The following is an 11,361-nucleotide window of genomic DNA, read 5'->3' as shown; positions in this document are numbered from 1 at the left end:
ATTCTATATCTGGTCCTCTCCTAACTTACAGCTGACAACATTCACTAGTTAGGGCTTTGCACTACTACATAGTCCCCTGTGCCTGTCCTGCTGTCAAGTAGAGAATAATTTGTAGAATAAGCAAGCATTATTTCACATGGCAACCTTCTGGATTTCTGTTTCTGTTTGCTTTGACTTCTGTGCACTTGACTCCTAACAATGTTTGTATGACCAAATTAAACAACTGCCCGGAGCCCCCAAATGTGGAGCAACATGCTGAAGGTCACAGGACTAGGAGATTCAAACTCAGCTGACAATTATTTTTAGTAACCTGTTGATATAAAACCACAGATTCCTAAACTTTAATTCCAAGGTCTTAGGCTATGCTAGCTCACTGCACCTCTGACTTCTGTAGCAGGTGCACTCCCTGCTTTCTAGTTTCATTCTCCCTAGATTTCTAGAACCTGGGCCTGTTTGTCATCTTTGTGTCACTTGTTATGTGTCCCCTGATTTGGCAGACTTCTGGAAAGAGGTGAATATCCATTAGTTCACCAAGTACTTACAAATTCCACTGATGGAATTTGAGAATACAAAGACACAGGACATGGTCCACAACATTGATTTTACAGTTGAGTAGAGATGAGACCAAATAAAATGTTAGAGTATAAGGGAGTGTATCAATCAGACAAGGTTCTCCAGAGAAACATAATCACCAAGACATATATGTATAAAGAGATTTATTGAAGGAAACCACTCACGCAGTTGGGGCTAGAAAGTGAAGGCCAGCAGTATGGCAATACAGGCAGGGTTCTATGTTGCAACGTTGAGATTAAATTCTTTTTCGGAAAAACTCAGGAGTTTTTGCTCCTACAGCTTTCATCTAACTGGATGAATCCTACCTGCATTATTGAGGGAAATCTCCTTTAAAGTTGTCATAATTTTATGCAAATGAATAAATAAAACATGATGATTTTATGTTAGCACATATAACCAAACTTCACATGGGATAACATGGGGACACAGAGCATAGGCACTTAATATAGCCTGAAATTTCCAACAACACATTTTATGCTTTTGTTGGCTCTCTCCATCTAAGTGGCTTTGGTGATAGTGGCAAAAAATAAATTGGGTGTTTTGGAAAGAGGAAAAAAAAAATCAGGGAGCATTTTTCAGTGTCCTTAACTCAGCTTCACTGAAGTAAGAAATGATATGTGTGCCAGCTCCCTGCCAGCTTCTACAATTCACAGTGCAAAGAGCTTTTTTCTATACAAGATAACTGCTAAGAGCAGCAAAACCCATCAGGTCACTTTGACCTGGCTCTCTCAGCCTCCTCAAGCACATGCCACAGACAGGAAAACACCTTAGCTCAACCCTTAGTCATCTCTTTCTAATAGCATCAATTTTTGTGCAGCCCTTTTAAAAACTACCATTTAAAAACTGCTTTTTTTTTTTGTACTTCATAGGATACATATTATGGGAACTTCCTACCTAATCTGTCAGTGGTCCATCAATGACCTTTAGGTCATACATGAGGACAGTCCATATATATTCTTTAGGAGTGAGTCTAATGCTGATCCCCAAACTATTGTATAATAAAGACATTAATTAAATAGGTACTAAACAGAAGTTCTTCATTTATTCAGTCTCAATTTGATGTAAAAATATCCACGAAGACTACAACATTTCAGCAAGCTAAAGAGGTGATCCTGTGCCAAAATCCATTTGGAATTTCTAACTCCAATGTCAATCATTTGATTTATTGGAACAAATTAGCTGCAGGATGAGTAGGAAAAGTTTCAACTTAGTCACTGTTTTTAGCAAGGACACATGGGCTACTCTGCCTGGAAACTCATACCCTTATTGCCTAGAAATCATCTACGTTAGCAGGAGTTGACATCTGTTACTCACTCCACTCTATCCTTCAGTTCCTTGCTTTCATAGGCATTTTGGAAATTACAGGTTTCAATTTTCAATGTAGCTTCAGATAAAGGAAGGAGAAGGAATGTGTCCCCTTGGATATTGCCATATTTTGGATCTGAAACATTCCTTAGAGATCCATGTTTTAAAGCTTTTATCCCCAGCTTGGTGCTATTGGGAGGTGGTGGAACCTGTAAGATGTGGGGCTTAATGGGAACTTTTAGGTCACTGGGGACATGTCCTTAAAAGAGGATTATGGGACTCTGATTGCTTCTTTTCTTTTCATGTTCCTCTGCCATGCTGTGTGGCTATGGTACACTGCCTGGCACAGGCCCTAAAGCAACAGGGCCTACCAACCATGGACTGAAACCTCCTAAACCATGAACCCAAATAAACCTTTTCTCCTTAGAAACTGATCGTAAGGTATTTTTTCCAGTAATGGAAACCTGACTAATAGATGTACAGTCACCACCAAGAAAACACGGAGACTGAGAGTAGAAGATCCCCAGATCGTAGCAGATGCTAGAAGGAGTACAACACTTGGACAAAAAACATTTGTCTGATTCTAGCAATGCTAGATTATCCAAGAACTGGATTAGAAGATGCTCATGTGTTAGTCCAGCAGGCACTGGAATTGATACAAGGTATTCAAGAGGCCACCTCACTACAGGAACAGGTCCTATAAGCTCCCTATTGACATAGAGAAGAGGACCACAGGTGTGTGAAACTCTGGGGTATACTTCCTAAGAACAAAGGGTTAGAGAGACATAAACCTGGCTTTAATTCCTAGCTCTATTACTAACCAGCTGTGAAATCCTAAGAAAATTACTTATATCATTTGGAGCCTCAAATTCCTAGCATATAACATAAGGTGGGATGCAGAGATTGTATGAGTTCAATAAGAAAATTACTATGTAGTACTTAGCACTCTGTCTTAGACAAGGAAGTATTTAATATTTCATTTTTATTAGTTATACAGAGTAAATTGAGAAAAGGGGGAGGAATGAAGAAGGGAATATTGTGAAATATGCAAAAAAATTTTAAAAAGGAACTCCAAATACAAGTTCCCAAAAGAGGTACAAATGAACATAATTACAGAAAGCCTACTTGGTCATATGGATAAACTTGATCCCAAAATGTAGAAGAACAAGAGATGAGAAAAGTATATCATAAAATAAACAAAAACCTGATGAAAAATACAAACTTCCAATTATAGGTGTGCCCCCAAAATATCCCAGAAAAATGGAAGAAATACTAATTCAAGAAAACTTTCCTGAACTAAACAAAAGAACTTTTGATCACTGATACTAATTATTTCTATGCAAAAAGTGCCGCAGTCTGGCTGGGCACAATTCAGGAGCCACTTGTCAAAAGAAACGAACTTTATTTTTAGAGCACACACACCACACCACACAGCTCCTCAGGAAAAACCTTCAGAGCCCAACTGCCACAACCGGCTTCCCACAAGCCTCTCAACCTCCCCCACTCCTCCTGCTCTTGAGGCTGATTGGCTGGGTTGCGTGGGCAGAGCCAAAAAAAGTCCCCCAATGAGCAGCTCCATGGTCTGAAAGGGCTGGGAAACAGCCCAATGAGCATCACCGCAGAGGAGCCAATCAGTTGGCAGCTAGAAGTTTGCTGGGGCTGCTGTGAGCCAATCATCAGCTGGCAGCTGGAAGTTTGCTGGCAGCTGGAAGTTTGCTGGGGCCCCTTTTGGCTGTGGCTCTCAACAAAAAGAGTTCAATTAATAAGACATATCCTTTAAGTGTTTTAAATTTTGCACAATTAGATTTGGAAAATAACACACAGAAGAATTATTACTTACAGTTATGTCATTCAAAACCTGGAAAAATGCAAGAGGACAACAAAAACTATTAAGGAGTTCAGAGAGATGACTGAAATAAATGTATAAAAATTAATATACAATTAGAAAATATAATGAGAAAAGGTCTTATTCATAGCCGCAATATTGCAATTAGTAATTTATAAAGCAATGAAATGTAAGTGACCAGATTTACAAAAAAATCATACAGGACCTTTAGAATGAAAACCATAACATTCTCCTCGGGGATATAAAGGAGTTCTAAAATGATTCTTTCCTGGGGAGGCCAAGGCAGGAGGATAGCAGGTCTGAGGCCAACCTCAGCAACTTAGGCTGACGCTGTGTAAAAATAAAAGATAAAAAATGGACTGGACTGGGGACGTAGCTCAGCAGTAAAAGCACCTCTGGGTTTAATCCACAGTATGACCAAAACAACAACAAAAATCTTCATCAAATTCATGTAAACATTTTCCCTTCATGCTCTCAAATTCAAAATCATATGTAACAAAATCTTATTAAGAATTTTTTAGAAACTCCACAAAATGTTTTTTAAAGTTTTTAGGGGAAAAAGACAAATAGGCAGAAAAGAAATCAGAAATGAAAATTATCTGGAACCAGTCTCAACAGGTAGGAATATTTTTCCAGTTTTAGAGTTACTAGAGTCCCATGTCCCCAAGTATAAGTAGATCAGTGGAATGTAAGTCTAGAAACACTTCCCACACTTCTGGGTGATAAAAATGGGTTCCCAATGATAAAGAGTTTACTTGATAAGAGAACTGGCTACTCAGTAGGAAAAAAAAAACTGGCTTATGACTTCACTTTTCATATCAAAAATATCTTATGGTTCAAAATTTCAATATAATAAGTAAAAAGATATAATAGAATATTTTTCTAAACTTGAGAGATGAGAGACTCTTATGGTAACGATTACTTAAAGTCTCTAACTATAAAGGAAACAGCAAAATGGGAAAAGATCTCCAATAATAAACATTAATATTAAACCTAAATATGTGGATCTCCTTTGATCCATTATTTATCTCATAGGAATTTATTCCTAAAGAGCTAGACATGTCTGTAAGGACACGTCAAAATGATTTTCATTACAGCATTGCTTATCATAGTAAAATATTGGAAACAACATAAATTCTCATCAGTTGAGAGATTAAAATGCTACTACATTGATATAATGCAATGCAACATAGCTATTGTGATAAGGTAGAACCATAGTTCCTAACACAGGAGTATGTTCAAGGCATAGTATTTAGAATATTAAAATTAAGAAGCAGGTATAGAATGTGGGTAGTATACTTCCACTTCTATATTACTATTTTGTGGGTCAAAAGATGCTTTGTAGATATTTATCAAAATAATTTGTCTTAGTGTTGGGATTATAAATATTTCCCCAATACTTATACTTTTCAGGCATTTTCAAATATTATTTTCTAATTAAAAGTTATTTCTGTTAATTAAGCTAAATTCTGAGAAATACTTTCATAGATCACAAATATTAATGGGATTAAGAACTTAACAACAAAAATAAAAATAAATGACTGACTCCCAGGAGTGGTGGTGCATACCATGCCTGTAATCCTAGTTACCTAGAAGGCTGAGGCGGGAGGATTGCAAGTTTGAGGCCACCCTGGTCAACTTAGCAAGATCTAAATTTTAAGATCCAGTCTTAAAATTTAAAAAGGCTGTGAGTATAGCTCTTTACTAGAAGAATACCCCTGGGCTCAATTGCCAGTACCACTAAACAAATAGATGAATAAATGAATAAATAAATAAGTCTAAATCTCAGAATACTTATATTCATCTTATCCTCTGTAACTGTATATCTGCAGATTTAGAACTAGTTCTTACCTCTGCTGATAATTTATGGATTATTCTTCAGACATGCTCTGAAAAAATTTATAGCATATTTTTATTACATTTACACTAAATGGATCAGAATTATTTCTTTATTTTTATTATTGTTTTTGAAATAATAAATTATCCTTCAAAAATGCTGCATTTTATTTTAAATAGATAGAGCATTGTTTTGGTGATAAGAACTATATGATCTTGGGAAAAAAATTTGTGTTCACATTCCAGTAATGAACTATGAGACTTTACTTGTGGTTAATATAAAACCCAAGATGAACTTTGGTTTATCAATTTGTTTTGGATGTTTATTTTGATTGCAGCTCACATTTGAAATCCAATTGTAAGCATCATTTCTAATCAAAGCACTTTTAGTAGGTGTGACCAATGAATGTTAACAAGACTGAATCCATGTATTATTTGGTGAAATATTATTTTGCTCAAGAATTAACACTGTAATTCTGTTTCACAGTTTATCCATGTAATTTGAGTTTTTATATATCCTGCGGTTCCTTTTATTTGAGAGTAGGTTTTGAGTTTATTAGCTGGTTTCACTTAGTGTTGTTTATGGGCCTATTACTATAGCTTCTAAGTGCTTCTCAGAACATGTTCCTTTTATGTCTATCAAACTACATTTCCACATAAATGGAAACTCTTACGTTGCTGGAATTCTTTGCCTCTTTATTGTCAGCCTGCTTGTTAACCAAATGAGGAACACTATTTTCCTGAGTTTTATTCTACCCAATGGTAGGCAATTTCTCTGGATTTTTTTTTTTTTACAATGAAAAAATAATAATTGTATTCACACTTACAAATGTATTTGCATCCTTTTGTCCAATTTTCACATTTCTTTGGAAGTGACAACTGTTCTTACTAAGCATAATTTCTTCAAATCCCACTGTTCTGGCCTCTTCATGAACATTGCTTTATTGATTATCCTGAGTCCTCTCCCTAAAAAAACAAACATCTCAATTTCTTTCCCATCCTAACTTCTAGAATATTATTCCTGAAACCCCTTAACCCTTCCCAGTTTCTTTTGCAAACATTTCTTCCACTCACCCCTTAACTGTTTTACTTTCTGATATTTTACCTCTATACACCCCCCGCCCCCACCGCTGACATCTGAACCCAGGCCTCAGCTGTATGTTGATGATCCTCAAACCTTATTTCCACCCTGTTCTGTCACCTAAAATCCATATATTTAGACGACCACTGGTCATCACGTAGATATTCCACAAACTACTCAAAATTAGTGTGTCCTAAAATGAACAAACTTACTCATCCTCCTGCTATTTTTTTTTTAATAACAGTGAATGAAGACAACGTGTATGTAGCTAGTCAATCCTAACAGTCGTTCTCAATTCTTCCCTCTCCCAAGTCCCCAGTATAGACTGGGGTGCCCAATAGAAAGCAGCAACAAACACTCAAGTTCTTGCAAGATCTTAGCAGCTGTAAGACCAGGGGAGGTTGACTTGGTCTCTGAACTACCCTGGGCTCCATAAAAACACTAGGGAAGAATTTTCAAGGATCCATGCCCTGAAGCAGACACTAGAGTCACTAAAATAGCAAAATTTACACCCATTACTATAACTGTGACCTAATTTTCCCTATCCCAAAGCTCCTAGGAGGTGAGAACTGAGAAAATATAGGTTGCACTCCTTGATTAGAGGGAGGGAACAGCAGCTTCCAGAGCAGAGGTACTTATAATCATGGTCTTAGTCCATTTTGACTGTTACAACCTAACACTTCAGACAGCTTGGCTTATAGACAACGTAAGTGTTTTTCTAATAGTTCCTAGAAGCTGAGAATGTGAAGGTCAAGGTGCCAGCAGATTCAGTGTTAGGTGAGGACACACTTTACGGCTTTGTGGTTCATAGCAGGTACCTTCTTGCTGCAGTCTCACGTGGGGAAGAGGAAAGTACACCTTGGACACTCAGGACTTAATCATCCGCAAAGGCTCCACCTCCTATTGTCATCTCCTAGTATCACCTTGAGGGCTAGTATTTTAATATATAAATTTGGGGGTTTGGGGCAGGCCCAAGAGAGCTATATTTAGGTTCTCTAACCAAGACTTCCTGCCAAGTAGATTTTAATATGTAGTCAAGGTCATAAACACCCTGTTTCAGTATATTACTCGAGGTCATATATATCTGCTTGTGAGATATATATGTAACTGTTGGCACTGGGCCTTCTTTCTTGCACATAGAAAAGCCTATGGAAAGACTCAGAGGGCTGTTGCCACCTTCAAATAAAGCAGGCCTACTATCCCAATGGCACCTCACATCTTCTTTCACCTGCTGGTATCCTGAATCTGTTTCCCAGGGTCTGAGCCCCTCAAGGATGGAGGGTGGGAGATACAAACATTCAGACCATAGCGATGCCAGACACAGGAACTTTGACTTGATTACAATATCAACCAAGCCAAGTCAGGTGAGAAATATAGAGGGGTGGCTTTCGTTAGGGCTTCCATTTGAGGAGGGAGACAGCACTGACAGGAGCTCCTCAGTCTGGCTACTTGAACAAAGGGAGAGAGCTTTATTTATGTGAAAGGGGTGTTTGCAAGGGGCTGAGGTCAGCCGGTCAGCCTGGGGAGGAATGTTAGTTTTCCTTATAGATACTGCATCCTGTAAAAATACTTCTGCCTGTGATAAGGGTAGATTGCCATAGCTGTTAGGAGAACATGTAGGTGGGAAATGGAAAAGAACAAAATCATAGCAAGTAGCAAGTTAATGGCCCTGGGAATTTCCCATTTTGATGGCTCCTCAACAGTTTTTATTCTTGATGTTGTTTGTCCTGGCAAAAGCTTCCTGGCCCTAGTGATGTACTTGGTCTCTGAAGCTGGTAAGGCTGTTCCAAGAGGATGTTTTAGGCACATACCAAGCTTTTAGTAGCTAATAATCTATGAATGAGGGTGGAAGAACAGAGAAAAGAAAAAAAAGAACTTATACTATCTTTTAATAGCCATCAGTCCATGAGTTAAATAAAGCCCAGGAGTGTCCTTGGCCTGTATCCCTTTGGTGGTCTCTGTGTCAATAGCAATCACTTGTTTCCTGATTTTAATTATACTTGCTCTTTGACCTCATTCAGTCCTTCTATTCATTTAATCCCTTATTACCCCTTAGTCTAATGACTTAACCACCTCTCACAGCCCACCTAGCCTAGGTTGATCACTGGAACAACATCCAGTGGTATGGATCAGCAGACTTTTACAAAAAGCCACTTACTGAAACCTAATCCTGGATGAGATCCATAATCTACCTCCCACTTCTAGATTTTTCACCACTTTACTTCATACGTCCAAGCTCTTGCCAATAAAATGTAGCATATTCTTCCAGCTTTTGTCTCCAACTGGCCCTTCCAACCCAGCATTCCCCTGCCTCTATTTTTTGCTCATGACATGTTTTCCCAATTTAATACCTTTTCTCCAAGTAAGTCTGAAGATTAATCACTTGATTAGTTTTAAGATGATCTGCTTATATCTTTGTTGCAGTATTTAGAAGATGAGAAAGACACTTTCTCCCTTGGAATATAAGTGGAATGTGGGAGTCGCTATTCATCAGCTGTCACTCCAACCATGAGTGAAAGCCAGATTGCTATAAACCTCACAGTAGGAAAGAAAATGGAATGGGGGAGGTTTAGTATGACAAGAAGTTGCTCATCATGGAAAGTGAATATTTTCATCTTTCAGTTTAACTTTCTTTTCTGTGTATGGTACTGGAGATTAAATCCAGGGCCTCATGCATGCTAGACACATGTTCTACTACTGAGCTACATGCTCAGCCATTAACTTTTTTGTACTAGCACTTAAGCATCTTGATAGAGGGGATAAAAACTAGAATGTTGTTAGTAGAAGACAGGCACTCAAATGTTTTATGAGTGAAAGTTATAACAATGGGTTATAACTTATAAAATTGTCTCTCCCAATACAATGTATATGTATATGTGTGCATGTATACACATATGTGTATGTATGTATAATTGATTTAAAATTTCAATTAAATTAAATATAATAATTTAAATTATATATAATGTACTGGTTTGTACATTAACTGTAAAGTAGAAATTTGACACTTGACATTGGATCAAGTATGAAAAAGTTGGCTTTATGTACTATTGTAGCTCAGCTCTGAGTATGGCCATCTTGCTTCAAAGAAAATGTCACTATCAGTGGCTAAAGGGAAAATATCAAACTAAAAGAATAACAGTAAATCCAATCCATTAAGACATTTATTTAATATTTTGTTTGGGTGAAAGAAGAATCTGCTTTTCTTAACCTTACTCCATTTTTACTTTAAAACTTTTAATAGCATAATTCAAATTTATATTCTAAATACTGAAAGTACATAACATAGGTCAGCATTAATTTTTAAAATGTCAATTTGACTTAGTAGGGAAAAAAAAGCAACTGATGTGCTTCAGTAATAACTTCCACTTGTTTTATCTTGTTACATTAAAGCTTGCAATTCTATTTAATTGGCATGTAATTTAATTGCCACATAAGTTATTTAATTATATACTATAAATGGAAAATGTTGTTTATAGGCAATGTATCTCTTTTGTTAAAATTTGGGATACTACATCTTCCTCTAGCTTGTGTTCTTATGTATTCTTTCATGTTGATTATTTGCATTGTATGTTGAGTTATACCACGTTAACTGATTTTATCATTGTTTACAATTGTGTATGTTTATGTATGCATTTGTAAATACTGTGATATTTTAAAAATGAATTGGGAAAGCCAAACTTTAATCTGCTTTATTAGTAAAAGCACAAAAGACCTGAGTTTCTCTCTTTGTGGAAATGATAATATCCCAATAATTCACACAGGCTGCTTCTTCAGGATAGCAGGCCTTCCCTCCATCCTTTGCCTATTCCAGATATTCCTTTTGAAGCTTTACCTTAAGTGTTAATTTCTCTGAGAAAGCTTTTCTGACCTCACTAATGGTCAGGTAGCTTTTGTCTATGTTCCTTTAACCATGACAATCCGGAGTCTGGCAAAGCCAGGGGAGAGTCCGTGTGGGGTGATGTTGGGCCCCAGCACAGTAGCCTTAGGAAGACTTAGGCTTCTGGGTTGTAAAGAGAGAATAATGGATACTTAATTGTGTTGCTGTGAAAAATACATTCGATAAGACTATGACTTTGCACAATGCTCGGCACATAGAAAACCTTTGAACATTTTAGTTTACTTTTTTGTTCATTCAATAAATAAAGATTGAATAAATGGATGGGTTACTGTTATCTATTGATTTGTCTGACTTCCACTGTTCTGTTTATCTATTAAGGATTGAGTCTGCAGACTTTTGTTGAATGTAATATGGAGAATAGTACTTGCCACAGGAAGTGGTTGGTAAATTGTGAAAACCTCTAGCTTGGTACTTTGACTAAAAACTGTCATAAATACTTCAGATAAATATTACTTATTTAATAGGTATTTGTTAAACACCTACTCTGAGCGAGGGATTGTTCAGCAGGAGGGTGTACATCTGTGACCAGGTTTCTGATTTCATAGAATTTGCATTTCAGTGGAGAAAGGCTGATGATAAGCATATAGGTAAGTACAGAGCATGACAGATGATAAGTGCTATGCAGAAATATGCCACAGAGGAAGGAGGAAAGAGAGTTTTGGGAGCAGTTGCTCTTTCATGCAGCATGTTCACAGAAGTCTCCTTAAGAGGATGATAATTTCAGCAGAAGACCTAAAGGGAATGAAAGAGTTAATCACATGAACAGGTATCTACACAAAGAGCTTTCCAGGCAGCAGGAAGAGTAAATGCAAAAAAGGCAAT

This window comes from Marmota flaviventris, chromosome 10 (assembly GCF_047511675.1).
Source record: "Marmota flaviventris isolate mMarFla1 chromosome 10, mMarFla1.hap1, whole genome shotgun sequence".
Taxonomy (NCBI): Eukaryota; Metazoa; Chordata; class Mammalia; order Rodentia; family Sciuridae; genus Marmota; species Marmota flaviventris.
The sequence above is the reverse complement of the archived record's forward strand: the minus strand, read 5'-3'. Positions refer to the sequence as shown.